A 6,000-nucleotide genomic window follows, 5' to 3' on the forward strand; every position below is an offset into this window, starting at 1 on the left:
AGTAAAGATTTTAAACATAGGGTGAGGTAGGAAGGGAACCTAATGATACGACACACATACCCTGTGAGAAAGAGTTAGAACGTGGCCGGCCTATCGCAGCAGAGGACTCTCCAGGCTGTGCTGAATCGGCAGGTGTATCATGGAGCTCCCTGTAGTAGCAGAACAGATTAATAGAAGACGCCCTGGCTCCTCGCTCCACTGTGCCCACTGACAGTATCTTAGGAGGGCGTAAGCAATTGGAACACTGATCTGCAGAGCCCTGTCCCCTAAAGTATGGAGAGCAGTTCCTGTGCTTGACCTGATTGAGTGGGCTTTGAAAATCCTCCGTCCCTCTCCTTGCATCCTTATACCGGAAGCTGCCTGTTCCACCTGTCCACCTGTCCCACCTGTTCACCTGTCCCATTTGATCCTCCAAGGATATAGCTCCCGTCTCCAGCAACTCGACCACATCATAATTTATCTCCAGTTATTTTCTCGCGCCTGATTGGTAAGCCTGAGCAGACTGGCAAAGTTCCTCCTCCCATCAATAACCAGGCTCGATAAAAAGCCATTATAGGCTGTGATTTAGTGCTTGACCGGGGAAGGCTGCTCTCCCCACACCCATAAAACACTGTGTGACAGGGCCCTGAAATATGACAGCTGTAAAGCCCTCTTAGCAGGGACCAGGCGAACAGTGACGCATGGCTTTATGGAAGCCCTGAACAGCTCTATCTGCATCAATTTGCTCTGCAGCAGTCCGGGGGCTCTTTCTTCACGTGCACCTGCAGGCACGAGAGTGAGTGCATGCGTGTGTGTGCAGTCCTGTCTGTGTGTTTCCATCCATTGCATCACGGTGTTTAACAGTCCATTAACCCATCTGCTACAGCACAGGGGGGATCGGGGATGCAGTCTGTTAAACACACACACAGTGGCCAGAGAGAGTGCATACAGGCATACCGTAGGTCTGTGCGATCGCACCTCAACTTCAGCTGCAAGATGGACTGTTTATCCCGAACCTCCACAAGGTCATAGGTTATTGCAGCTATAAAATCTGGGGGTAAAACAAGCTCCATGTCCAATTAAGCTTACAAAGCAGTAATAAAGTCACCTTCTGTCTGCATGAGAAGCACCTAAAACCTTTTATACAGTAAGATATGTAAGAGGCGTTAAACTGCAACACAAACAGGCAGTTACACTTACAGTAGCTCACAGACATTGGGAGGACAACACTGGATTCTATACGACATTTGTCATAAAATCTTGCAGACCCATCTCACTTTCTTTCTGACTGGGCTCCTAATCAGTTAATTAAATTATTTTCTCAAGTGAATCAATTTAACCTGTTGTTTCCCGGTCTGAAGCAGGTAGTGATCTGAGGAGACTCTTAAAACTCAACGGTCTGCAGCTCTGGGACCCAACTTTAATAGTACTGCTCAATGAGAAGAATTAACTGGGGGAAGAATGCATCTCAGAAACCGACTGACAGGACAATACTGCCTCAGTGAAGCAGGATAGGCAATTATTTCTGGGAACATTGTTAACAAAATTTCAGTCTCACTGACAGACCTAATTCCAACCTACCTTTTCTGATTACAAATTCTTGAACATGTTGTAAAACATCAAGAGAGTCCATTTCTGTAGAAGTTACCTTCAGACTAGAAGTCTTCTGATTGGTAGAATGTTCTGGCCACTTAATTCTGCAATATTGTTCCGGAAAAATAACATTGCATTGCATTTCTGAGTGTTTATATGCAGCAATTTCTTCTGAATCATGTAGGTTTACTCTGAGTTTTTCTTGAGCCTGTAACTCTAGGCCAAGAATGAAACCCTCTGGGTAATAAAAAACAATGAATATTAATTAAACAAATAATAAAATTTTAAAAGACAAGATAAAAACTGGTAACTTGATGGGCAACACTACTGTGTTTCACAGAGGATGTGAAAAGCTCAGTGTTGTATCTCCAAAATGAACCTCAGTATCAAAATTTCAACTCAGTATAAGAAATTTCTGAGAATGTCTCTTTGAACAGAGAGGGTTACACCGAAAACTCACATCTTCTTCATAGGAACCCTTCCCAATGAGAGGAGGCCTTTCTGTCCTTCTAAACAGTTTGCTCATTAGTAGTTAATCGATCCCAGTTTCTCATCCAGGTATCCCTCGAAAGAAAACTGGTTTGAAAAACATGTCTGGATAGCTCGTTCCACACCCCTACACCTCTTTGTGTAAAGTAAAGCTTCCTGTTATCAGATCTGAATGCATTTCCATGAAGATTCCACTTGGGACCTCAGGTTTGTGTTTCACCCATGATACAGAAGAGGTTGATTGGGTTAACAAAGCTATCATAAGTTTCTCTCGTGAAAACAAAAAGTCCAAAACCCCACAGGACTGGTGGTTCCTTCCTATCAGGGCTGGGGGGTTCACAGCAGGTTCCGGGCCAAGTTCAGCTCAGAGCCTCTAGCTCAGAAAGCAGGCCCAGAGAGAGAGGGCAGATGTGATGAGAGAGAGAGAATGTGATGTAGATTGAAGTTGGGCGCATTTCTAAAGCACAGAAAATCCTGGACTAAAAATCCCCCTGCACTCCGAGCTGTGTCTGACAGTGCACCACAACAGAGCTGTATGAGTAATGACAGCCAGCGCCAGAAAATCACTGCAGTAATTAATAGGAAAAACAGGGCAAATTTAACAGACTGTAAAAAAAAAAGAAATAAATCCGAATTTATGATCCAGAGATGAAAGTCATTACAGGAGGCATCAAACAAACCTGACCTGACAGCCCCTAAAACCCTCTTTCAGCAAGTCAAAGCCTAATTGAATTACCCCTTCAACAAGGAGTAATGGAAGTCCAAGAATTTTGTGTTTTTATTTAAAACCTTCCAACACTCGCGTGAGAGAGGTGGTCATAACAGACAGTGGGAGATCTTTAACGAGGCATCATGATCTCACAGTCTCCGGACTGAGAGCTGAGCCAGAGGAACATTTTTGAATCAGTTTTAAAGATGGGTTTGGTTTATGGAGACATTTCCCATTCTATCTGCGATTTAGCCAGAGGCTGGATGGGTATTGTCTTTGAGTTGGCTTTAGTCATACTGTGTTACAGTTGCTGCAGTGAAGGTCAGGTTTGGCCAGTGTTTAATTTCTGAGTTCAAACTAGGGTTAAATTCAGGGCTGGGCAAAGGTTAAGGGGTTATAACTGTTAAACTTAGAGCATCTCGCTTGTCTGATTTCTAATAACAGCTCCTGTCTTAACTATCATTATTTCTGGATCCCACACTGAGAGCTGCTGGAATGTAGCTGGACTGTGCTTTTAAACTGCCTAGGGGCTTCAGCTTTTAGCAGAACACTGAAGCAGCTGCCTTGTCTCCAGTGTGGGGGGGGGTTTACAGGTACAGTAGTTTCTCAATGAGATGTCCAGTGCGTGCTAATTAGCCCCCCAACAGGGGTCGATAGAGATGAACGCCCCTACCCTTCAGACCATCTTTCTATGGTAGTGTCATCATCACCCTTTACCAGAACATCTCTTTCATTACCGAGGGAAAAAACAGATTGTATCCCAGTCTGACACTGCTCTGTCCTGGAGCGGGGTCGCAGCTTGTGATGAAACGAGAGGCAAGCTCCGATTAGGGGTTTTAAAATTCCCTGCAAAAAAAAAACCCACAGGTAAGTGCAATGGAACTGCAACTGAAAGATTTTTCCTCTGTGTTCAACTGGAAAATCTTCTAGTTCAACTAGTAGCCTGGGAAATTGCGATTTCTGGCAAAACGAAAGGCTCTATTGGCACACACCTCTCGCTCTCAGGGGTGAGAGAGAGAGTGGCGATGGTACAGTTCTGTTGAGCTGTAATATCACAGCAGGCGACACGTGGGAGAATTTAATTTTCTCTGTCACTTTGCACTTTAATCAGAGGTCCATATAAAGAACAACACCGCAGAGCTGGGGCGATTTGTCAACCTGCAGATGAGTCCCAGGCTCTAGGAAAACAGGAAGGTGCCCTTCAAATATAGCAGCCTTGCTGAACGGTGCCAGTGGACTCCTGGGGGTTTGTGTTTAAAGAAGGGGTAACAACAGCATTGCTTGTATATAACATATAGGGCCGTTCTGTTGAACTGCAAAGGATGCATCCACATCTTTTAAAGTGAAAACGTTTTAGCTAAACTTGAATGTCCCAGCTGAACATGTTTGTAGGTGAAAGAAGCTAATAGCCAAGAAGGAACTGAAAAACCCATAACTGAAATACGTTGATTGCTTAAGTATTCTCCCACTTTCCTATGACAAGCCTCAATTAGTTCAGCTGCACAAAATGACAATGACAAGTTGCACAATTAGTTGAATGGCCTCTGTAGGTGGGACACATTATTTCACTGTAAGGCCCGTCACTGTCGATTTCAAGCAAATATCCAACCATTCAGTCGATACATCTGACGTGTATATGGAGCTACAAACCTGTGCACCTCAAATAGGCACCAAGAAATCTGTATATAAGGGGACAGGGATTTTGTTTAATGTATCACTTTAATATCCACACTGGTTCTTTGAAGGTTAGAGCAATGATCAGGGCTCTGGAGGTCCAATCAGAAAATCAGGAGCCCAAATTTCAGATGAGGACACTGCTCTTGTACCTCTTAGCAAGTTACATTACCCAGATTTCTCCGACAAACCCAGCCAAGTAACCAGATGCTAAAATGTTTATGCAAAAAACAACAGATAATTGTAACTCCTGTAAATTGCTTTAAACAAAAGTGTCAGTCACATGACAACAGATCTTTTTTAAAGCCCACATCAGATTTAAAGCATACCACCATCTTTTGTGATTACAATGAGAGGTGTACCAACATAAAAAGCAAAGAATAATGAGTGCAGACTTTAATTTGCGAGCTAACTGCACAGGGGTCAGCAATGTCATTTTTTGCTATAGTTTTTTCTATAGTGTGAGAGAGCAAGGGATGAGATCAGTAAAGCAAGTCCTTAAGCTTGGGGCACAAAATGCCTTATACTGTAGGTTTGCAAAACTCTCCTTAGCCATTAACTGCAGTTCCCTACCCTTGAATGACCATTCAGTTCATGCACTCACGCTCCGTAGCCATTAAAAATCCCAGGGCGTTTCTGGAAAAGAGTAGGGTGTCCTGGCCAAAATATCCCCCTGGTCTTTACCAGTCATGGCCTCCTAATAATCCCCATCTCTAGACTGGCTTCATCACTCTGTTCTCCTCCCCACTAATAACTGATGTGTGGGGAACGTACTGGCTCAGTCTAGCTGCTATTGCAGTGGAGAGGAGTCCCCATTACCTGTTGGGCCATTTGGAGTGCCCAGAAAGTAAGTATATAGTAGGTATAAGGATTATTATTAATTTGGGTTGCCTGCCGATGAATCACCTTATTTACCATTTAGTACATTCACCTCATCTGGAGAGGCAAAGGGCTGCACGGGTCCGCAGGCAGACTCCTGGAGAAACCCGCACAGCTCTCCCAGTGTTACAGGTGACTCTAAAGGGCCAGTAATCAGGGACCTAGAAAAAATGCCAAACCTCTGTAAAAAAAACCCAACAAATAGCTGTCACTCAAACCCCAAATGAAATTCAGGCTGCAGCTTTATTAAGTGTGCTGGGAAAAGGATTATGAGTGTGTGGACTCCCACCAGCTCTGTCTGCCTCACACGCACAGAATTCCCCTGGAGGGTGCATAAAGGTAGCTGTGCAGGATGAATTTCAATTCCGCCGGAAAATATTAAACTGGGTTCTGACTCCAAAACTGCTGCAGCTCGGTGCCAGTGACGTGAGCCCGTCATTGGCAGGTATCAGCAGGAAGTGCGTGACTGCACTACAGCAACTGTGTTCTATAAGGTGATCTCTGACAGGGAAATTAACCAGCAAATAATGAAGCCATTGGACGAGATTACAGAATCCAGTTGCTAGCTGATCTCTGGGATTTGATACGGGTTAAGAGAATCACTGAGATCAATTAAAAATGTGGGAATGCCGAAAAAGTGCATCAATACATTTGCACTCTCTCCAGCTGGAGGTCAG

Source organism: Atractosteus spatula, chromosome 9, assembly GCF_055471065.1.
Source record: "Atractosteus spatula isolate fAtrSpa1 chromosome 9, fAtrSpa1.hap1, whole genome shotgun sequence".
NCBI classification, from domain to species: Eukaryota; Metazoa; Chordata; class Actinopteri; order Semionotiformes; family Lepisosteidae; genus Atractosteus; species Atractosteus spatula.